The 24,864-nt window shown below is 37.6% G+C and overlaps 1 long non-coding RNA gene across 1 annotated transcript in view; it reads left to right on the plus strand.

Annotated features, from left to right (window-relative positions):
• Nucleotides 1-24,864, plus strand: part of LOC123568384 (uncharacterized) — an 88,752-nt gene that overhangs the window by 22,463 nt on the left and 41,425 nt on the right. Inside the window, exon 2 of the long non-coding RNA XR_012422398.1 lies at nucleotides 20,419-20,539. This is a non-coding gene — a long non-coding RNA (uncharacterized lncRNA). The remainder of the gene's footprint in view (nucleotides 1-20,418; nucleotides 20,540-24,864) is intronic.

The following is a 24,864-nucleotide window of genomic DNA, read 5'->3' on the forward strand; positions in this document are numbered from 1 at the left end:
TGGTGGGCTCTGCCCATTTCAAGCTCCCCAGCTGCTTTGTTTACCTACTCAAGCCTCAGCAATGGTAGATGCCCCTCCCCCCACCAGGCTGCAGCCTCGCAGATCAATCTCAGACTGCTGCACTAGCAGTGAGCAAGACTCTGTGGGCGTGGGACCTGCCAGGCATAGGAGAGAATCTCCTGGTCTGCCAGTTGCTAAGACCATGGGAAAAGCTTAGTATTTGGGCGGAAGTGTCCCGTTTTTCCAGGTACAGTCTGTCATGGCTTCCCTTGGCTAGGAAAGGGAAATCCCCCAACCCCTTGTGCTTCCTCAGTGAGGCAACACCCTGCCCTGCTTTGGCTTGCCCTCCATGGGCTGCACCCAGTGTCCAACTAGTCCCAGTGAGATGAACCAGGTACCTCAGTTGGAAATGTAGAAATCACTCATCTTCTGCATTGATCATGCTGGGAGCTGCAGACCGGAGCTGTTCCTATTCGGCCATCTTGGAACAGACCCCCATGCCAGTTTCTTTATCCACTCTTTGATTGATGGGCATTTGGGTTGGTTCCACAATTTTGCAATTGTGAATTGTGCTATAAACATGCATGTGCAAGTATCTTTTTCAAATAACGATTTCTTTTCTTCTGGGCAGAAACCCAGTAGTGAGATTGCTGGATCAAGTGGTAGTTCTACTTTTAGTTCTTTAAGGAATCTCCACACTGTTTTCCATAGTGGCTGCACTAGTTCACATTCCTACCAGCAGTGTATAAGTGTTCCCTGATCACCACATCCATGGCAACATCTACTGTTTTTTTTATTTTTTGATTATGGCCATTCTTGCAGGTGTAAGGTAGTATTGCATTGTGGTTTTGATTTGCATTTCCCTGATCATTAGTGATGTTGAGCATTTTTTCATATGTTTGTTGGCCATTTGTATATCTTCTTTTGAGAATTGTCTATTCATGTCCTTAGCCCACTTTTTGATGGGATTGTTTTTTCTTACTGTTTTGAGTTTGTTGTAGATTCTGGATATTAGTCCTTTGTCAAGTGTATAGATTATGAAGATTTTCTCCAACTCAGTGGATTGTCTGTTTACTCTGCTTTTTTGTTCCTTTTGCCATGCAAAAGCTCTTTAGTTTAATTAGGTTCCAGCTATTTATCTATGTTGTTATTGCATTAGCTCTTGGGTTCTTGATCATGAAATCCTTGCCTAAGCCAATGGCTAAAAGGATTTTTCCAATGTTATCTTCTAGAATTGTTATGGTTTCAGGTCTTAGGTTTAAGTCCTTAATCCATCTTGAGTTGATTTTTGTATAAGGTGAGAGATGAGGATCTGGTGAGAGATGAGATTCATTTTCCTACTGTGGCTAGCCAGTTATCTCAGCATCATTTGTTGAAAAGGGTGTCCTTTCCCCACTTTATGTTTTTGTTTGCTTTGTCGAAGATCAGTTGGCTATAAGTATTTGGGTTTATTTCTGGTTTCTCTCTTCTGTTCCATTGGTCTATGTGGCTATTTTTATACCAGTACCACACTGTTTTGGTGACTATGGCCTTATAGTATAGTTTGAAATCAGGTAGTGTGATGCCTCCAGCTTTGTTATTTTTCTTAGTCTTGCTTTGGCTATGTGAGCTCTGTTTTTGTTCCATACAAATTTTAGAATTGTTTTTTCTAACTGTGTGAAGAATGATGGTGGTATTTTGATGGGGATAGTGTTGAATTTGTAGATTGCTTTTAGCAGTATGGACATTTGCACAATATTAATTCTACTCATCCATGAGCATGGAATGTGTTTCCATTTGTTTGTGTCATCTATAATTTCTTTCAGCAGTGTTTTGTAGTTTTCCTTGTAAAAGTCTTTCAACTCCTTTTTAGGTATATCCCTAAGTTGTTTGTTTGTTTGTTTAACCTATTGTAAAAGGGTTGAGTTCTTGATTTGATTCTCTGCTTGGTTGCTGTTGGCATATAAAAGAGCTACTGATTTGTGTACATTAACCTGGTATCCTGAAACTTTGCTAAATTCTTTTATCAGTTCTAGGAGCTTTCGGGAGGAGCCCTTAGGGTTTTCAAGGTAAACAATCATATTGGCAGTAAAGAAGGATACTTTGACTTTCTCTTTACCGATTTGGATACCTTTTATTTCTTTCTCTTGTCTGACTGCTCTGGCTAGGACTTCCAGTACTATATTGAAGAGGAGTGGTGAGAGTGGGCATCCTTGTTTTGTTCTCATTCTCAGGAAATGCTTTCAACTTTTCCCCATTCAGTATTATGTTGACTGTGGGTTTGTCACAGATGGCTTTTATTACATTAAGGTATGTCCCTTGTATGCCAATTTTGCTGAGGATTTTAATTATAAAGCGATGCTGTATTTAGTTGAATGTTTTTTCTGCATCTATTGAGATGATCGTGTGATTTTTGTTTTTAATTCTATTTATGTGGTGTATCACATTTATTGACTTGCATATGTTAAACTATCCCTGCATCCCTAGTGTAAAGCCCACTTTATCATGGAGGATTATCTTTTTGATATGTTGTTAGTTTCAGTTAGATTGTATTTTGTTAAGGGTTTTAGCATCTATGTTCACCAAGCATATCGGTCTGTAGTTTTCTTTTTTGGTCATGTCCTTTCCTGGTTTTCGTATTAGAGTGATGCAGCTTCACAGAATGAATTAGGAAGCGTTCCTTCTTTCTCTATCTTGTGGAATAGTGTCAAAAGGATTGGTACCAATTCTTCTTTGAATGTCTGGTAGAATTCTGCTGTGAATCCATCTGGTCCTGGGCTTTTTTGTGTTGGTAATTTTTAAGTTACCATTTCAATCTCAATGCTTGTTATTGGTCTGCTCAGGATATCGAATTCTTCACATCCAGGTTTGTAACCAACCAATTGACTCTACTTTTCTTATTTGCTCCAGAAAAAATTTTTTTAACATTCTCATCACATTTTAATAGTTCATATTGTGAATCTCACCTTCCAATTGAAAAATCTAAATAAACTATTTTCCAAGGTTACTTTACCATTAGGGTGAGGGCATGTGATAGGATCTACCATTCAGATGCACCTATGTAAGACTTTGATTCAGAAAGAGCTGCCTAAGGGAATAGCCTGGCCAATGACTGTACATTTTTTGCTAGCACAGATAACCACAGTGGCAGTGTTTCTGGGGTTGTCAGTAGTGGCTGCAGCTTGCCAAAAAGCTTCCTCATTGGGCCAGTTCAGCAATGTGGGTCTAGATGTTACTCCTAAGGGCTCAGTCTAGAGTACTGATTCTCAATCTTAGCTGTTTATGGGAATCACCTGAGGAGACTATTTAATATATCAATGCCTGGGTTCTATTGCAAACATCTGATTTATGATATGAGGCGAGGCATGGGCATTAGCTCCCAGGTGATTCCAATGTGTAGCCAAATTTGAGAATAGACTTAAGCCTCTATCTTTCTTTGTTACAACAACAATTTATAAATTTTTTCCCAATTAAAATAGCTATAGTATGCTGGGCATGGTGGCTCACACCTATCACCCAGTACTTTGGTAGTCCAGGGCAGGAGGATCACTTGAGGCCAGGGGTTCAATACCAGCCTAGGCAACATAGAAAGAACTCATCTCTACTTTAAAAAATTAAAATAATTAGCTGTGGTGCTATGTGTCTGTAGTCCTATTCAGTCCAACTATTCAGTTGTCTGCACCTAAGAAGTATGATCAATACAGATTCCCAAGGTCTTTTCCAACTCTGAAAACATAGGATTTTATGGTGCTCCGTCTTTTCAAATTGTTAAAGGAGTACCAAGACAATTCAATGAGGAAAAGTAGTCACTTAAACACATGGTCCTAGGACAACTGAATAGCCGAAAGAATGAAGTTGGACCCTTACCTAACACTGTATACAAAAATTAACTCAAAATGGATCAAAGACCTAAATGTAAGAACTAAATTATAAAATTATTAGAAGAAGTAATAGATATAATTCATCTTAACCTTGGATTTGTCAACGGTTTCTTGCATATGACACAAAAATCACAAGCAACAAAAGAAAAAATAGATAAAATGGGCACCATCAGAAGTAAAAAGCTTTTGTGCCTCAAAGGACATCATCAAGAAAGTGAAAAAAAAAAAACACATAAAATGAAAAAAATTGCAAATTATATATGTAATAGGGGACTTGTATCCAAAATATATAAATAATTATTACAATTCAACAATAAAAAAATAACCCAATTGAAACAGTCAAAGGATCTGAATAGACATTTCTCCAAGGAATATATAAAAATATCTAAAAAACACATGAAAATATGGTCAACATCATGTCACTAGGGAAGTGCAAATTAAAACCATAATGAGATACCACTTGGATGGCTATAAAAACAATGAAAAATAACAAGTGTTGGTAAGAATACAGAAAAATTGAAACCCTCATAAACTATTAGTGGGACTATAAAATGGTGCAGCAATGTTGGAAATCAATGTAGTAGTTAAAAGCATTAAATGTAGAGTTGCTATGTGACCCAGAAATTTCACTCCTTGGTATATGCCCAAAAGAAATGAAAACATATGTCCATACACAAACTTTTATGTGAACGTTCATAACAGCATTATTCGTCATAGGCAAAAAGTGGAAACAACCCAAATGTCCATCAACTGATGAATAAATGAATAAAATGTGGTGTATTCCTACAATGGAATATGATTTAGCAATAAAAAAGAATGAAGCACTGATACATGCTATGACATATATGAAGTTGTTGTTGTTGTTGTTATTATTATTATTATTATTATTTGAGACAGATTCTTGCTCTGTTACCCAGGCTGGAGTGCAATGGCATGATCTCAGCTCACTGCAACCTCCACCTCCCAGGTTCAAACAATTCTCCTGCCTCAGCCTCCCAAGTAGCTGGGATTACAGGTGTGTGCCACCACGCCTGGCTAATTTTTTGTATCTTTTTAGTAGAGTAGGGTTTCACCATGTTGGCCAGACTGGTCTTGAACTCCTGACCTCATGATCCACCTGCCTCGGCCTCCCAAAGTGCTGGGTTTACAGGCGTGAGCCACCGCGCCTGGCCTGAACTTTTTAAAAATTACACTAAGTGGCCGGGCACGGTGGCTCATACCTGTAATCCCAGCACTTTGGGAGGCTGAGGCGGGCAGATCATCTGAGGTTGAGAGTTCGAGACCAGCCTGACTAATATGGAGAAACCCCATCTCTGCTAAAAATACAAAATTAGCTAAGCGTGGTGGTGCATGCCTGTAATCCCAGCTACTCAGGAGGCTGAGGCAGGAGAATCACTTGAACCCGGGAGGTGGAGGTTGCAGTGAGCTGGGATCGTGCCTTTGCACTCCAGCTAGGGCAACAAGAAGTAAACTCCAACTAAAAATTAAAAAAAAATAAAAAAAATTGCTCTAAGTGAAAGAAGCCAGTCACAAAGGACACATATTTTATGAATCCACTATGTGAGATATCCAGAATAGATGAATCTATAAAGCGAGAAAATACATCAGTGGTTGCCTAGGACTTAGAGAGTTGGGGAGAAATAGGGAATGGCTACTAATGGGTATGGGATTTATTTTGGGGTGATGAAAGTGTTCTAAAATTGGCTGTATTCATGGTTGCACAGATCTGTGAATATCCTAAAATCCATTGAACTATACACTTTAAAGTTATAGTATGTGAATTATATTTCAATAAAGCTGCAATAAAAAAAATTTGGACGGATTCCAAATCTTGGCTTCTGGCAGAGGAAATATCTGGTAGGAAGAGTGATGAACAATCTTTCTAGAGCTCAGGAAATCATCTCATGTAGTCAGTCACCTCTTCTGCTGGTTGTTAAAGGGCACTTCAGAAATGCATGGTACTAAGTGCGACAGGGAGTCCCAAAGTATGTGATAGCAGAAAGAAGAGGTAGTGGCAATTAAAATACTATTTTGAGACAAAGTTGGAAAAATAATAGCGTACAACTGGTCAATTTGTTTTTTATGGTCAGAAAGAAGGTCATGGGCAAAAATTGTCCTGGGTGTGTTGTGATACCCAAGTGTTTTAGACAGGGAGAAAAAGCCAACAGAGACAAATGTGGTTGGCATGGTAGAACCAATCCAGAGAGCAGGTGCAAAATTCCTGTGGAAAGTGCAAATGTAAGGCATGTTTAAGAGCTTTGCATCAGAACTGTGAATAGGAGTTGCCTCCAAGAAGTGAATTTGGGGTGGAAGGGGAGAGAGCACTTCTACTTTTTATTGTATTTTTCTTCTATGTCATCAAAATTCTTTACAACAATATGTATTACTTTGTGATTAACAACAAAAAAATGAACTAATTTGCTTTGGCAAGTGTGAGTATGACTATTTAAATGAGAAAAAGATTTGGAAGAGAACCAAGAAGCAGAAAGGAAGAGAGATAGGAAAGAAAAAGAACATAGGGTAGAGGACAACAATTACCATCAAAAAGGTATTAGGAGAAACAAGTAAATACATTATGACTTCAAATGTTTTAAAACTAGTTCCAGAAGAGTTTTTGTAGCACAGAGTAACTAATAAAGACTGTATCCTTTATTTCGTACTTGCTTATTTAACCCTTTTCCCATTTAGGAAAAAAAAAAAAGTGCAGCTCACTGCCAGAGTTCATATAATTGTACATAAACACGCTCTGAGGCAGAAGCAAATCTGACTGATTTTCAACGTGAAAATAAAATATAAAAACTGTTCTTGGAGCTATTTCTAAACAGAACACCAGAATTGCCTGAATCATCAGAATCGTCTATTTCAGAAAAATAAGATTCATCAAATGAATCTTCAGCCAACAACTGTTTGAGAACAATGTTAACATCACGAGTAGAAATGCTGCGTTTTGTAGGATTTGACATTTTCAGTGATCGAGAATTACTATATTTTTTAAATGGAAATACCACTATTGAAAACAGAATGCTATGAATAGAATGAGGTCTTTCATTTCCAAAGTCGATATACTAGAGCGATGTGAAAATAATAAAAGCAAGATATTTCATGACAAAGTTATCACGGAGTAAAAGCTGTAGCCACAAGCACTGCTGGCAAGTATTCTTGGGGCAAACAGAAAAAGGGTTAAGTGATTTTTATCAAGGTTACAACCTGAAGGTAAACTAGAATTTTAGTTAAAAAAAAAAAAAAAAAAATTGGAATACATGTATTGGAATACTGAATACCTGGCTAATATTTTAGTTTATTCTCTAGAGAATGAGATTTTCTCAAAGAATTTTTAGCAAGCAGAATTGTATTTGGTACTAACGTATAGAAGCCGTTCTCAAACCTGGCTGTGTATCAGAATAATAGAACTAAATTTAAAGATATATCGATTTCTTGGGCCTGCCACCCTTCTTATTCAGTATGTTTGGGCTGGAGGCTGGGGTCCAAGGCTTTATCTGCATTTGTAAATCTTACATGTCTCTGAAGCATCACTTCATTCCATACCACTTTAGGAATGGGTGAAATATAGGATGGATTAGAGTATAGGAAATGATGCAGACAGGGAGACCAGAGGCCTCTGGAAAAGTTGTGGCCCAGTGTGCTAGACTACTGAACTGGAATGGTGGTAGAAAAGAAAGGATTAATATAACCACAGTATATGAAGCAAAAATTAAAATATTAATATTAGCCAGGCACAGTAGCTCACACCTGCATTCCCAGCACTTTGGGAGGCCAAGGTAGGCGGATCATTTGAGGTCAGGAGTTCACGACCATCCTGGCCAACATGATGAAACCCTGTCTCTACTAAAAATACAAAAATTAGCCTGGCATGGCAGCTTGTGCCTGTAACACCAGCTACTCAGAAGGCTGAGGCGGGAGAATCTCTTCAACCCAGGAGGCGGAGGTTGCAGTGAGCTGAGATCATGCCACTGGACTCCAGCCTGGGCAACAGAGTGAGACTCTGTCTCAAAAACCAACAAACAAACAAACAAAAAACTTACATAACCCTAATTTATAGGGTTATTTTTAAGCTACAGAAATCAAGGCAGTGTGCTGTTGTTGAAAGAGTAGACATATAGATCTGTGGCAGAGTCAATAAGATTTGATGAATGCTTGATAGTATGTCCTGTGAGACAATTATCAGTCTATTTGGTTAATTACAGGGTATCCCAGAACCTTGAACAGTGTATGGGATGTAGTAAGGCTCAATAATGTTTGCTGAATGAAAGGAAAAATGCATGAGTGAATGAATAAATGAGAGAATGTCAAAGCTGATGCCAGGGGTTTGAGTAGTGTGACTTTAACTTGTGGTACAGACATTTAGGGAATCTGGTTTCAGGAAAAATAATGAGATAGATTTCCATGGTTGAATGAAAAAGATAGAGATGTTACCAGTGGAGGGTCTTGACTGAGAGTAGTCCAGGCTCCTGGTGTTTTGAACAAAGGATTGGACAAAACACACAAAGCAACAAAAGAACAAAGTAAAAAAGCATAGATTTATTGAAATAAAAGTACACTCCACAGAGTGGGAGGAGGCTCAAGCAAGCAGCTCAAGAGCACTGGCTATAGAATTTTCTGGGGTTTAAATACCCTCTAGAGGTTTCCCATTGGTTGCTTGGTTTACACCCTATTTAAATGAAGGCATGGCCTGCCACCAGTCTGAAACAGGAAACAATCAGAGGTTGAAGTGAAATTTCAAAATTACACTTGATGCAAACATCTGATTGGCTATGGGAGGGGACCAATCAGAAGCCGAAGTGAAGTTAAAAAGTTATACCTCTATGCAAATGAAGACTAGGCCCATGACCAGTCTGATTGGTTGCCAGAGGGGACCAGTCAGAGGTACTTTCCTTTTCTCATCTGTGACTGAGAAAGCAGGAGATTGCAAAGGGGAGTAGCCTCTGTTCTTTTGTTACTTGGGTGTCAAAAGTTGGGTTTCCTTTTAATTTAGTTCTAGGAAGTCAGTGTGAATCATCCTTAGGTTCCCTGCCTCCAGACCCTATTCTCTTTGTTCAGTGAGATGTGCAATGCCCTAGGGATTACAGGGAAATCTGTGAGTGCACCTCTCTATGTAGAGCATTATGGCTGGGACAGTAGCAGGAAGAAGTCTGGAGAAACTTTTCATGGCTATAAATCCTTTCTGTAACTATCTACAAAATCGAGCTCTGTGTGACGTTCAATCTGGTCATCAGGTCGTGCTGTATTTTCTGACTGCAGGTGGGAAGTTGGCAGCTAGGAGGTATGGACAAGTCCACATTTTCTCCTTTGAGCTTTTAATTAGGTCATCTCACCTCACGCCTTTAGTTGCCACCCACAAAGGAGTGTGTACTTCAGCCTCATTCACCCACATATCAAGTACACCCTAACTCCTCTCCGCTCAATCCCTCCTTACACCTTTCAAATCCCTCCTCTCCACAATCCACCTATCCCACCCTGAGAACCACCACAATCCATTCCTATATTTACTTGGCCCTTGACCTTTGGGCCCTGCCTCCCTTTCTCAGAGGGGTGAGACTTCTCCTGCCGTAACCCTGAGCATCCTCTCAGAAATGTGTCTGGACTTTCATTCTGCCTCCCTCCCTCTGCTCCTGGCCACCCTGGGCATCAACTTCTAAGCTGGGACCTCACCAAACCAGCTTGGTTCTCCCCAGGAGGATGACACAAGCATGTAGGAGAGAGCTTTAAAGAACAGATGAACATTTCCTTCCTCCCTATAAGATAAACTAAGACATGGACTAGACCCGTGGTCCATTTCCATTTAGGCTGAATCACACCTGGGTCAATCCCCACTTACAGATCAAAGAGAACATCATCTTCCTATGGAATCTTGGGAATTAATTGACAGAAAGAGATAGAAAGAGAATGAAAGAGGAAGGGAGGGAGGGAGGGAGGGAGGGAGGGAGGGAGGGAGGGAAAAGGCTATTTTCCCTTCTAACTCTAACATTCTTTGATCTAGTAAATATATTGCCTTGTTTCAGATCCCTCTGCCCTGAGACAGAAAAGAGGTTGCGGGTGGGAAGTGCCCACCAAGATTGGGGAGAAACTTGGGAGTGGCATATTCTATTTTCTCTGGGTGATAATGGGGAGGGAAGGCCAGGAGACCAGGTGGTGTGGTCAGGCTATAGTGGTTTGCCTGAAGAGGGTCTCCATAGCCACAGGCACCTGATGTGAGACCTGGGAGTCAAGATCTGGAGCCAAATGAAGGTCAGAGGATTTGGGAACATAAAAGTCATAAGCAGCAGAGTCAGAATAAAAATAGAAAGTGATATGGGAAAATTTCAGGGATATAGGGCTTTCCCCAAAGTTTCTAGTCCCTGCTTGTGTAGGTAATCAATTCCATTTGAAGGAGCCAGGGTGGGTATGGGCAGGCTGAGGTCATATTCTGGGTGTCTCTTAGGGTTTATTAAGTATCAACTATATATCTGATTTTTCTTCCCCAACCTCTGTGCCCAGAGAAGTAACAATTCTGCTGTTATCAATCCTCCCAGGGTCAGACTGGTGCAGCTGGAGACCCTCACCCACTGTCTCAACTGGGTGTTTTTTAATGAAGGAGCTAAATTCCCAGCCTTCAAAGAGAATGATGGATGATGCTATTTGAGAAAGGGAATAGGGTGATGTGTGTTTGTGGAACCAAGGAGCCAGGCCCCATCTTCACAGGGAAAGTGGTCATTTGTCAGAAATGCAACCTTCTAAGCCTTCAGAGATGTGAAGGCGTCACATGTACAAGTTGTCATATGACATTCCGCTCCTACTATTCCCTGTCTGTGAAGGATGTTGCCACTTAGGAAGACAAGTCTTTTTTTATAAACAACTACTCTTTGCCTATCTCAAAATAGTTTTTTTCCTTCTTATATCTCATCTCTCATTCTTTCGTTTTTTTTAAGTCATCTTTTAAAAAAACATTTTTTGGACATTCAGGCTATTACCAATTTTTCACTATTACAAACACCGCCATGATAAACATGTCTATAAATATATCTGTATATATTTGTCCAATTATTTCCTGAGGATAAATTTCTAGAAACAGAATTGCTGAATCAAAAGAAATGGAAAGAATTTAGTAAAATTTGTCACGCTAACCCCAAGACTGTAACAATATATATGCTCATCAACCAATTCTGATAGTACCTTTACCTCATATGTAACAAACTTTTCAAATCTTTGCTAATCTGAAGAGGTTAAAAATGTATCTTTTTCTTGAATTAATTTCATTTTCAGTTATCAAAGATTTTTTGTTAGATATGTTTATTGACCACTTTAATTTTTGCGAGTTTCCTTTCCATGTTATTTGCCTGTTTTTCTTTTTCTTATTTTATAAACAATTACCTTGTTTATTAATAAGAGCTTTTATCTATCGAGACTATTATATTAACCCTTTGTCAACCATGTGTGTTGCAGGTATTTTTTTAGTTTCTCTTTTGTCTATGTCTTTGTGGTATTTGTTTTGCTTTGTATGTTGATCATATAAAAATGTATTATTTTTGTTTAGACAAGTCTATTTGATATTTGCCTTTAGAAGAGAAAATCTTGAAAGAAGCTAGGGGTGAAAAAACTTACTAATGATGAACAAAAATAAGAATTACATTGGACTTCTCTTCAGAAACCATGCAAGAAGAAGAGAGTGGAGTGAAATGTTTGAAGTGTTGGGGGAAAAAAACCCACAAACCTGGAATTCTGTATCCGGTGAAATTATCTTTCCAAAGTAAAAGATAAATAAAATTTTTTTTCAGGCAAATAAAAACTGAGGCAATCTGTCACTATTAGACCTATCTTGCAAGAAATGTTAGCAGAAGTTCTTCAGCAAAGAGAAAAGTTATTTCAGAAACTCAGATCTAGGTTTAAAAAACAAAAACTGTTAGAAAAGAATTAATGAAGGTAAAATAAAATTTTGATATTCTTTTTTAAATTTTTTGTGGGTACAGAGTAAGTGTGTATATTTATGGGGTACATGAGATGTTTTGATAAAGACATGCAATGTGAAATAAGCACATCGTGGTGAATGAAGTATCCATCACCTCAAGCATTTATCTTTGTGATAGAAACAATCCAATTACATTTTAAGTCATTTTAAAATATACAATTTAATACAATCCAATTACATTTTAAGTCCTTTTAAAATATACAATTAATTTATTATTAACTATAGTAACCCCATTGTGCTATCAAAGAATAGATCTTACTCATTCTTTCTCACTTTTTTTGTGCCCATTAGCCATTCCCACCTCCTCCCTCCCCAAGCCCTGCACTATTTATCCCAGCCTCTGGTAACCCTCCTTCTACTGTCTGTATTCATGAGTTCAATTATTTTTATTTTTAGATCCCACAAATAAGTGAGAAAATGTGATGTTTGTCTCTCTGTGCCTGGCTTATTTCACTTAACGTAATAATCTCCAGTTCTATCCATGTTGTTGCAAATGATTGGATCTCATTCTTTTTATAACTGAATAGTATTCCATTGTATGTAAGTACCACATTTTCTTTAGCCATTTATCTATTGATGAACACTTAGGTTGCTTCCAAATCTTAGCTGTTGTAAACAGTGCTGCAACAAACATGGGCGTGTAGAGATCTCTGCAATATGCTGATTTCCTTTATTTCAGGTCTATACCCAGCAGTGGGATTGCTGGATCATATGGTAGCTCAATTTTTAGTTTTTTAAGGAACCTCCAAACTACTCTCTATAGCAGCTTTACTAATTTACATTCCCATTAACATTGTGCAAGGGTTTCCTTTTCTCCCACATTCTCTCCAGCATTTGTTATTGCCTGTCTTTTGGATATAAACCATTTTAACTAGGATGAGATAATATCTCATTGTGGTTTTGATTCACATTTCTCTGATGATCAGTAATGTTGAGCACCTTTTCATATGCCTGTTTTCCATTTGTATGTTTTCTTTTGAGAAATGTCTATTCAAATAATTTGCCCATTTTTTATCGGATTATTAGATTTTTTTTCCTATAGAGTTGTTTAAACTCCTTACATATTCTGATTATGAATTCTTTGTCAGATGGGTAGTTTGCAAATATTATCTCCCATTGTGTGGGTTGTCTCTTCACTTTGTTGACTGTATTCTTTGCTGTGAAGAAGCTTTTTAACTTGATGTGATCTCATTTTGTCTATTTTTGCTTTGGTTTCCTACACTTGTAGGGTATTGCTCAAGAAATTTTGCCCAGTCCAATGTCCCGGAGATTTTCCCTAATATTTTCTTGTAGTAGTTTCATAGGCTGAGATCTTAAGAGTTAAGTCTTTAATTCATTTTGATTTGATTTTTGTATATAGTGAGATAGGAGTCTAGTTTCATCCTTTGCATACGGATATCCTGTTTTCCCAGCACCATTTATTGACAAGACTTTCTTTTCCCCAGTGTATGTTCTTGGCAACTTTGATGAAAATGAGTTCACTATAGGTGCATGGATTTGTTTCACGGTTCTCTGTTCTGTTTCATTGGTCTATGTCTCTGCTTTTATGCCAGGATCATGCCGTTTTGGTTACTATAGCTATGTAGTATAATTTGAAATCAGGTGGTGTGATTCCTCCAATTTTATTATTTTTGCTTAGGAGAGCTTTGACTATTTTAGGTTTTTGGTTGTTCCATATAAATTTTAGGATTGTTTTTTCTATTTCTGTGAAGAATTTCATTGGTATTTTGACAGGGATTGCATTGAATTTGTAGATTACTTTTGATAGTATGGACATTTTAACAATATTGGTTCTTCCAATCCACGAACATGGAGTATTATTCCATTTTTGTGGTGTTCTCTTCAATTTCCTTCATCAGTGTTTTATAGTTTTCATTATAGATATCTTTCACTTCTTTGGTTAATTCCTAGATATTTTATTTTATGTGTGGCTATTGTAAATAGGATTACTTTTTAATTTCTTTTTCACATTGTTCACTGTTGGCATATAGAAATGCTACTGATTTTGTACGTTGATTTTGCATCCTTCAACTTTACTGAATTTATCAATTTTAGTCAATTTCTTGTGCAGTCTTTAGGTATTTTCAAAAATAAGATTATATCATCAGCAAAAAAGGATAATTTGACTTCTTTCTTTTCAATTTGCATACCCTTTATGTCTTTCTCTTGTCTGATTGCTCTAGCTAGGACTTCTAGTACTGTGCTGAATAACAGTGGTGATGGTGGACATCCTTGTCATGTTTCAGATCTTAGAGGAAAGGCTTTCAGGTTTTCCCCATTCAATATGATACTAGCTTTGGGTCTGTTATATATGGCTTTTATTATGCTGAGGTATGTTCCTTCTATACCCAGTTGTTTTTAGAAGTTTTTGTTTGCTTGTTTTGTTTCTTGTTGTTGTTTGTTTTTGACATGGAGTCTTGCTCTGTCACCCAGGTTGGAATGCAGTGGTGTGATCTCAGCTCACTGCAACCTCCAACTCTGGGGTTCAAGCAATTCTCCTGCCTCAACCTCCCGAGTAGCTGGGATTACAGGTGTCTGCCACCACACCTGGCTAATTTTTGTATATTTAGTAGATACAGGGTTTCACCATGTTGACCAGGCTAGTTTCGAACTCCTGACCTCAGCCTCCCAAAGTGCAGGGATTATAGGCGTGAGCCACCACGCCCAGGCTGAGGGTTTTTATCATAAAGAGATATTGAATTTTATCAAATGCTTTTTCAGCATCAATTGAAATGATCATATGATTTTTATCCTTCATTCTGTTGATATGATGCATCATATTGATTGATTTACATATGTTGAACTACCCTAGCATCCCAGGGAAAAATCCCACTGGGTCATACTGAATGATATTTCTAATGTATTATGGAATTTGATGTGCTAGTATTTTGTTGAGGATGTTTGCATCAATATTCTTCAGATATATTGGTATATTCTTCAGATATATTTCTTTTATTGATGTGTCTTTGGTTTTGGTACAAGGGTATTACTGGCCTCATAGAATGAGTTTGGAAGTATTCCCTCATCCTCTATTTTTTCAGAATAGTTTGAGTAAAATTGGTATTAGTTCTTCTTTAAATGTTTGGTAGAATCCAGTTGTGAAGCCACAGGGTCCCAGGCTTTTCTTTGCTGAGAGATTTTTTTTTCATGGCTCCAATCTCATTACTTTTTATTGGTGTGTTCACGTTTTGGATTTCTTCCTGGTTCAAACGTGGTAGGTTATACGTGTCTAGAAATCTGCCTATTTCTTCTAGATTTTCCAATGTATTGGCATATAGTTGCTCATAGTAGCCACTAATGATCCTTTGAATTTCTGCAGTATCAGTTGTGATGTCTCCTTTCTCATTCCTGATTTTATTTATCTGGATCTTCTGTTTTCTCAGTCTGGCTAAAGGTTTGTCAATTTTGTTTAACTTTTTAAAAAACCAACTTCTTGTTTCATTGATCTTTTGTATTGCTTTTTTAATTTCAATTCCATTGATTTCTGCTCTCATCTTTATGATTTTTCTTTTTATACTAGTTTTGGGTTTGGTTTGCTCTTGCTTGTCTAGTTCTTTAAGATGCATCATTAGCTTGTTTATTTGAAGCTTTTCTTCTTTTTTGGTGCAGGCATTTATAGCTATAAACTTCCCCTTGAATATAGCTACTGCTGTATCACATCAGTTTTGATATGTTGTGCTTCCATTATCATTTGTTTCAATAAATTTTTTAATTTCCTTCTTAATTTTTTCATTAACTCGCTGGTTATTTAGCAGCATATTGTTTAATTTCCATGTATTTGTATAGTTTCCAAAATTCCTCTTGTATTAATTTTTTGTTTTATTCCATTGTGGTCAAAGAAGATGCTTGATATTATTTCTATATTTTGAATGTTTTAAGATTTGTTTTGTAACCTAACATATGCTCTATCCTTGAGAATGATCCAGGTGCTGATGAAAATAATGTGTATTTGCAGCTCTTGCATGAAATGTTCTGTAAATATCTATCAGGTCGTTTTGGTCTGTAGTGCAGGTTAAGTTTGATGTTTCTTTGTTGATTTTCTGTCTGGACGACCTATCTAATGATTAAAATGGGGTGTTGAAGTCTCCAGCTATTATTGTATTGGGGCCTATCTCTCTCTTTAACTCTAATAATATTTTATTTATACATCTGGGTGCTCCAGTATTGGGTGCATATATATTTAAATTTGTTACATCCTCTTGCTGAATCATCCCCTTTATCATTATATAGTGACCTTCTTTGTTTCTTCTTATAGTTTTTGTCTTGAAATCTATTTCGTCTAATGTAAGTGTAGTGACTCCTGCTCTTTTTCAGTTTTCCGTTGACATGGAATATTTTCTCCATCCCTTTATTTTCAGTCTATGTGTGTCTTTATAGGTGAAGTGTGTGTGGTTCTTGTTTTGTTTTTGTTTTTGTTTTTTGTAGGCAACAGGTCAGTGGATCTTGTTTTTTTCATCCATTCTGCCAATCTATGTCTTTTCACTGGAGAGTTTCATCCATTTACATTCAGTGTTATTATTGCTAAGTAAGGACTTTACTCCTGCCATTTTGTTATTTGTTTTCTGGTTGCGTTGTGGTCTTCTCTTCTTTGTTTATTTCCTTCCTGTCTTAAGGGTGATTTCCTCTGATGATATGATATAGTTTCTTGCCTTTTATTTTTTGTGTATCCATTGTATGTTTTTTGGTTTGAGGTTACCATGAGGTGTGCAAATACTATCTTATAACCCATTATTTTAACCTGATAACAACTTAAAACTATTTGCATAAACAAAAAGAAAACTAAAAAATACCTTATGCTTTAACTTCGTTTCTCCACTTTTTAACATTTTGTTGTTTCTATTTATATCTTATTGTATTAACTATGTCTTAAAAAGTTGTTGAAGTTATTATTTTTGATTGGTTCATCATTTAGTCTCTCTACTTAGGATAAGGGTAGTTTACACACCACAGTTACAATGTTATAATATTCTATGTTTTTCTGTGTACTTACTGTTACCAGTAAGTATTATACCTCAGGTGATTATTTATTTCTCATTAATGGCCTTTTTAGGTGATTATTTATTGCTCATTAACGGCGTTTTCTTTCTGATTGAAGTACTCCATTTATCGTTTCTTGCAAGACAGGTCTGGTGTTGCTAAAATCCCTCAGCTTTTGTTTGTCTGGGAAAATCTTTATTTCTCCTTCACGTTTGAAGGATACTTTTACTGGATGGGGTGAAAGTTTTTTTCCTTCAGCACTTTAAATAGGTCATGCCCCTCTTTCCTGGCCTGTAAGGTTTCCACTGAAAAGTCTGCTGCCAAACATAATGAAGCTCCATTGTATGTTATTTGTTTCTTTTCTCTTGCTGCTTTTAGGATTCTTTCTTTATCCTTGACCTTTGGGAGTTTGATCATTAAATGCCTTCAGGTAGTTGCTTTGGGTTAAATCTGCCTGGTGTTCTATAATCTTTTGTACTTGGATATTGATATCTTTCTCTAGGTTTGGGAAGTTACTGCTTGGAATGAACTTTCTAACCCTATCTCTTTCTCTACCTCCTCTTTAAGGCCAATAACACTTAGATTCGCCCTTTTGAGGCTATTTTCTACATTCTGTAGGCATGCTTCATTGTTCTTTATTCTTTTTTCTTTTGTCTCCTCTGACGATGTATTTTCATGGGTGTTTTTTTTTTCACTTTTATTTTAGATTTCGGGTACATGTGAAGGTTTGTTACATAGGTGAACTCGTATCATGGGGGCTTGTTTTACAGATTATTTCATCACCCAGGTATTAAGCCCATTGCCCAATAATAATATTTTCTGCTTCTCTCCTGCCTCTCGCCCCCTACTCTCAAGTAGACCCCAGAGTCTGTTGTTCCCTTCTTTGTGTTCATGAGTTCTCATCATTTAGCTCCCACTTAAAAGGGAGAACATGCAGTATTGGATTTTCTGTTCCTGTGTTAGTTTGCTAAAACGAATAGCCTCCGAATCCATCCATGTTCCCACAGAAGACATGATCTCATTCTTTTCTATGGCTGCCTAGTATTCCATGGTGTTTCTTTATCCAGTCAGTCACATTTTCTTTATCCAGTCTGTCACTGATGGACATTTAGGTTGATTCCATATCTTTGCTACTGTCAATAGTGCTGCAATGAACATTCATGTGCATGTGTCTTTAGAATGATTTATATTCTTCTGGTATATACCCATTAATGGAATTGCTGAATTGGATGGTAGTTCTGCTTTTAGCTCTTTGAAAAATAACCATACTGCTTTCTGCAATGGTTGAACTAATTTACACTCCCACCAACAGTGTATAAGTGTTCCCTTTTCTCTGCAATCTCACCAGCATCTGTTATTTCTTGACTTTTTAATAATAGCCATTCTGATTGGTGTGAGATAGTATCCCAATGTGGTTTTGGTTTTTTGTTTGTTTGTTTCTTTTGAGATGGAGTCTGACTCTGTTGCCCAGGCTGGAGTGCAATGGCATGATCTCAGTTCACTGCAACCTCCGCCTCCCCAGTTCAAGCAATTCTCCTACCTCAGCCTCCCAAGTAGCTGGAACTATAGGCATGTGTCACCATGCCCAGCTAATTTTTGTATTTTTAGTAGAGATGGGGTTTTACCATGTCGGCCAGGCTGGTCTCGAACTCCTGACCTCAAATGATCCACCTGCCTCAGCCTCCCAAAGTGCTGGGATTACAGGGATGAGCGACCATGCCCTGCCCCATTGTGGTTTTGATTTGCATTTTTCTAATTATCAGTGATATTGAACTTTTTTTCATGTTTTTGGCTACAGGTATGTCTTTTTGAAAAGTGTCTGTTCATGTCCTTTGCCCACTTTTTAATGGTGTTGTTTGTTTTTCTCTTATAAATTTATTTAAGTTGCTTATAGATGCTGGATATTAGGCTGGGTGCAGTGGCTCACACCTGTAATCCCAGCACGTTGGGAGGCTGAGGTGGGCAGATCACTTGAGGTCAGGAGTTGGAGACCAGTCTGGCCAACATAGTGAAACCCTGCCTGTACTAAAAATACAAAAGTTAGCTGGGCATGGTGGTGGGCACCTGTAATCCCAGCTACTTTGGAAGCTGAGGCAGATTAATCAGTTGAACATGGGAGGCGGAGGTTGCAGTGAGCCAAAATCATGCCACTTTGGAAAAAAAAAAAAAAAAGCTGGATATTAACCCTTTGTCAAATGCATAGTTTGCAAATATTTTCTCCCATTCGGTAGGTTATCTGTTTACTATGTTAATAGTTTCTTTTGCTGTGCAGGAGCTCTTAAGTTTAATTAGATCCCATTTGTCCATTTTTGCTTTCATTGCAATTGCTTTTGGTGTCTTTGTCATTAAATTTTTGCCCATTCCTATGTCCAAGATGGTATTGCCTAGGTTGTCTTCCAGGGTTTTTATACCTTGGGGTTCTACATTTAAGTCTTTAATCCACCTTCAGCTGATTTTTTGTATATGGTGTAAGGAAGGAGTCTAGCTTTGATTTTCTGCATATGGCTAGCCAGTTATCCCAGCACCATTTATTGAATAGAGAGTCTTTTCCCCATGGCTTATTTTTGTCACTTTGTTGAAGATCAGAGGGGCATAGGTTTGTGGCCTTATTTCTGGGCTTTCTATTCTGTTCCATTGGTCTATGTGCCTGTTTTTGTAGCAGTACCATGCTTTTTTGGTTACTGCAGCCCTGTAGTATAGTTTGAAGTCAGGTAACATAATGCTTCCAGTTTTGTTCTTTTTGCTTAGGATTGCCTTGGCTGTTCAGGCTCTTTTTTTGATTTCCTGTTAAAAAAAAATTTTTTTTTTTGTTTTGAAACAGAGTTTCACTCTTGTTGCCCAGGCTGGAGTGCAATGGTGCAATCTCGGCTCATTGCAACCTCTGCCTCCCGGGTTCAAGCGATTCTCCCATCTCAGCCTCCTAAGTAGCTGGGATTATAGGCATGTGCCACCACACCCGGCTAATTTTGTATATTTAGTAGAGACGGGGTTTCTTCATGTTGGTCAGGCTGGTCTCAAACTCCCAACCTCAGGTGATCTGCCTGCCTCAGCCTCCCAAAGTGCAGGGATTACAGGTGTAAGCCACCATGCCCAGCCATTCCCTGTAAATTTTAAAATAGTTTTTTTCTAGTTCTATGAAGAATGTCATTGGTAGTTTGATATGAATAGTATTGAATCTGTAGATTACTTTGGGCAGTATGACCATTTAATGATATTGGTTTTTCCTATCCATGAGCATGGGATGTTTCTGGGTCTTCACTGTTTTGATGCCAGCACTCCCTTGGCTGCTCCAGCTGGTGTCTCAATATGTCACATGCCCCCCAAGTCCACTGTCTCTTGGCCTAGTTCAGCACTAGGACTCGCCTGAGTTGCAGTCCTTATGGCCTAGAATGCCTTTCAAATTTGCTTGGGGACACAGAGCACTGTAGTCCTTGGTGGCGAGATTTGCAGACACTCAAGTTCAGACACTGGGATCCAGGAGTCCCCTCTGGCTAGGGTGGGTTTAAATGTTTCCTCCATGAGCAGGTGCCGGCTGAGTTTGGTCCGGTTTTCCTTTCTACTCTAACAGGACAGCACTGAGTTTGATGCCTCACAATTGCTGTGTTCCCCCTCCACCAGTGCCCAGGATGCTCTCCAACAAGGCTGTCTCTGCCGGGCATGGGGGAAGAGTGGTGTCAGTGATCCAGGACTGTTTTTTCTATCTTCAGTGCCTCTGTCAGCAATATGAAGTTAAAACCAGGTAATATGAGTGCTCACCTGATTTTTGGTTCTTATGAAAGTATTTTTTCTGTGTTGATAGTTGTTAACTTGGTATCCTTGTTGGGGGGATGATCAGTGGAACCTTCTATTTCGCCATCTTGCTCCATCCTCTATCCTATTTTTTGATATTCTTAATTGATCTAATAGATAGCTACTGGTTCCAAAATAACAACACCAACAATGTATTGAGTGATTATAGCTTATGAATAAGTGAAATGAATGACAGCAATATTATAAGAGATAGGAAGGCAGAATTGGGAAAATTCTAGTATAAGGTACCTATTCGACCTGTGAAGCAGTACAATGTTATTTGAAAGTTGACTTAGATTAATTGTAGATGTATATTGCAAACTCTAGGGCAACCACTAAAAAAAAAATTTTAGGAAATGTAATTGATGTGCTAGAAGGAAAGAGAAAATGGAATCACATCAAATACCCAATTAAACAGAAAAGACAGAAAAGGAGGAGAAGACAAAAGGGAAACAAAAAAGCAAATGCAATGAATAGAAAACTGTTAAAAAATATGGTAGATATTATTCCAACTGTACCAATAATTGCTTTACATGTGAATGGTCTGAACACATCAATTAAAAGACATACTGACAGAGTGATTAAAACTGTTTCTTGTCTACATGAAGCACACTTTAAATACAAAGATGCAGACAGATTTAAAGGAATGGAGAAAGACACACTGTGGTACTATTAATGAAAAGAAAGTTGGCATAGCTATATTAATTTCAAACAAAGCAGATTTTGGCACAAGGGAAATAACAGGGAAGAGGGGCATTACATAATGATAAAGGTGTCAATTCTCTAAGAAGACCTAACAACCTTAATGTGAATATACCTAGCAAAACAGCATCAAAATACATGAGGCAAAAACTAAAACAATTGCAAGGAGAAATAGATGAACCCACTATTATAGTTGGAGACTTGAACACTATTCTGTCAGTAATTGACATATCAGGTAGACAGAAAATCAGTAAAGATATTGTTGAATAGAACACCACCATCAATTAACTGCACTTAATTTATATTTATTAAAAACTACACCTAACAACAGCATAACAGATATTGTTTTCAGGCTCATATGGAGCAGTCACCAAGATAGACCACATTCAGGGCCGTGAAACACACACTACCAAATTTTAAAGAATATAAGTCTTCTAAAATATGCCCTCAAGCCACAGTGGAATTAAACTAGAAATCAATAAAAGAAAGACAGGTGGAAATCCCAAGATATTTCTAGATTAAACAAAACATTTTAAAATAACATGTGGGTCAAAGAATAAATCTCAAAAAAATTAAAAATATTATGAATTAAATGAAAGTACAACTTATCAAAATTTGTGGGATGCAGCAAAAGCAATGCTCAGAGGAAAATTTATAACATTGAATTTATACTTCAAAAAGAAGAAAGGGGCCAGGACTTTGGGAGGCCGAGGCGGATGGATCACAAAGTCAGAAGATCAAGACCATCCTGGCTAACATGGTGAAACCCCGTCTCTACTAAAAAATACAAAAAATTAGCCGGGCATGGTGGCAGGCGCCTGTAGTCCCAGCTACTCGGGAGGCTGAGACAGGAGAGTGGTGTGAACCTGGAAGGTGGAGCTTGCAGTGAGCCGAGATCACGCCACTGCACTCTAGCCTGGGCAACAGAGCGAGACTCCATCTCAAAAAATAAATAAATAAATAAAAATAAAAAATAAAAAAGAAGAAAGGTCTAAAATCGATAATCCAAGTTCCCATTTTAAGGCAGTAGGAAAAAAAGGGCAATATAAACCTAAAGCAGACAGAAGACAAAAATAATAACAATTAGGGCAGAAATCAATGAAATTAAAGACATGAAAACAATAGAGCAAATTTTTAAAAAGCTGATTCTTTGAAAAGATCAGTATTTGCCTTTGGAATGTTTCTTTGTAAGCTCTTCTTTTTGTCAAAGGATAGTTTACATATGATAAATGTACCATTGTTAGTGTACAGTTATATCAGCACTTCCAATAGAATTTTGTGATGGTAGAAATATTCTATGCAAAGTATAATCAGTAACACTAGCCACATGTGGCTAGTGAACACTGAAAATGTAGTTAGTGTAGCCTAGGAAATGTATTTTTTACTTGTACATTTTTTATTGAGATAAAATTCATATAATATTGGCTAGGCATGGTGGCTTACACCTGTATTCCCAGCACTTTGGGAGGCTGAGGTGGGCGGATCACTTGAGCTCAGGAGTTTGAGACCAGCCTGGGCAACATGGTGAAACCCCATCTCTACCAAAAATACTGAAAAAAATTAGTTAGACGTGGTAGCACGTGCCTGTAGTCCCAGCCATTAGGGAGGCTGAGGTGGGAGAATCGCTTGAGCCTAGGAGGCAGAGGTTGCAGTTAGCCAAGATCATGCCACTGCACTCCAGCCTAGGTCAGAGACCACACCCCCCACCAAAAAAAATTCATATAACATAAAATGTATCATTTCAATCATTTTAAAGTGTGCAATTGAATGGCATTTTTTGCATTCCCAATGCTGGGTAACCATCACCTCTGTCTTAGTCTGTTTCCTGTTGCTTATAACAGAATACCTGAAACTGAGTAATTTCTAAAGAAAAAGAATATATTTCTCACAGTTATGAAAGATGAGAAGTCCATGGTGAAGGGTGTGCATCTGGTGAGAGTCTTAGTTACAAGGCGGTGCAGGGTATCACATTGCAAGGTGGCTGCGCATGCTAACATACTAGCTCAGGTCTCTCTTTCTCTTCCTATAAAGCCACTAGTTCCTCTCCCATGATAACCTATTAATTCATTAAAGCATACATGGATTAACCCATTTATGGGCAGAGCTGTCATGATCCGATCACCCCTTAAAGGCCTCACCTGTCAATACTGCCAAATTGGGAATTAAATTCCAACATGAGTTTTGGAGAGGACAAATATCCAAACCATGGTAATCTCTATCTTGTTCCAAAACATTTTCATCACCCTAAAGGGAAACCCTGCACTCAAAAAGCACTCTCCATTCCTTCCTTCCCCTAGTCCCTGTACCACTAATCTTCCTGTCTCTTTTGATTTGCCTATTTTGGAAATTTTATATAAATGGAATCATACAAGATGTGACCTTTTGTGACTGACATCTTCCACTTAGCATAATGTTTTTAAGGTTCATCCATGTTGTCACATGTCAGTACTCTGCTCTTTTTTGTGGTCGAACAGTATTCTATTATATGGATATATCTCATTTTGTTTATCCATTCATCAGTTGAACATTTGGGTCATTTCCACCTTTTTGGCTGTTGTAAATAGTGGTGCTATGAACATATGTGTACAACTTTTATTTGAATGCTTGTTTTCAATTCTTTTGGATACACTATATGTATAGGAGTGAAATTCCTGGGTCAATATGGTAATTTTGTGTTTAAATTTTTGAAGAACAGCCAAACTGTTCTCCACAGTGATTGTACCAGTTTATGTTCCCAGCAATGTACAAGAATTCTAAGTTCTCCACATCCTCACTAACACTTGTCATTTTCCTTTAAAAAAAAATTATAGTCTTCCTAGAGGGTGTGAAGTAGTCTCTCATTGCGGTTCTGATTTTCATTTCCCTGATGACTAATCATGAGCAACTTTCATGTGCTTTTTGGCCATTTTTAATGTCTTTGGAGAAATGTCTGTTTGGCTTTTTGCCCATTTTGGAATTGGGTTGTCTTTTTGTCGTTGAATTTTAAGTGTTTGTTATATCTCCTAATTACTACACCTTATCAGATATATGATTTGCAAATATTTTCTCCCGTTGTTTGTTGTCTTTTCACTCTTGATGGTGTCCTTTGATGCACAAAAGTTTTACATTTATGATGCCCAATTTATCTATTTTTTCTTTTGTCACTTGTGCTTTGGAATTATATCTAAAACTCCACTGCCAAATAAAGAGTCATGAAGATGTACACCTATGTTTTCTTCTAAGGGCTTTATGGTTTTCACTTTACATTTAGGTCTTTTATCCATTTTTGAGTTCCTTTCTGTATATAGTATTAAGTAAGGGTTCAACTTCATTTGTTCACAGGTGGCTATTCACAAATGATGATGTCCCAGCATCATTTGTTGAAGAAACTATTCTTTCTTCATTGAATGGCCCTGGCATTTTCGTTGAAAATCAGTTGACCATAGGTTTTTCAGTTTATCTCTGAACACTCAATTCTCTTTCACTGGTCTATGTGTATATTCTTATGCCAAGTACCACACTGTTTTGATTACTGTAGTTTTGTAGTAATATAATTTTAATAAATTTATTTGTTTTTGTTTTTTTGTAGATTTT

The sequence above is a fragment of the Macaca fascicularis genome, chromosome 13 (genome assembly GCF_037993035.2).
Source record: "Macaca fascicularis isolate 582-1 chromosome 13, T2T-MFA8v1.1".
NCBI lineage: Eukaryota > Metazoa > Chordata > Mammalia > Primates > Cercopithecidae > Macaca > Macaca fascicularis.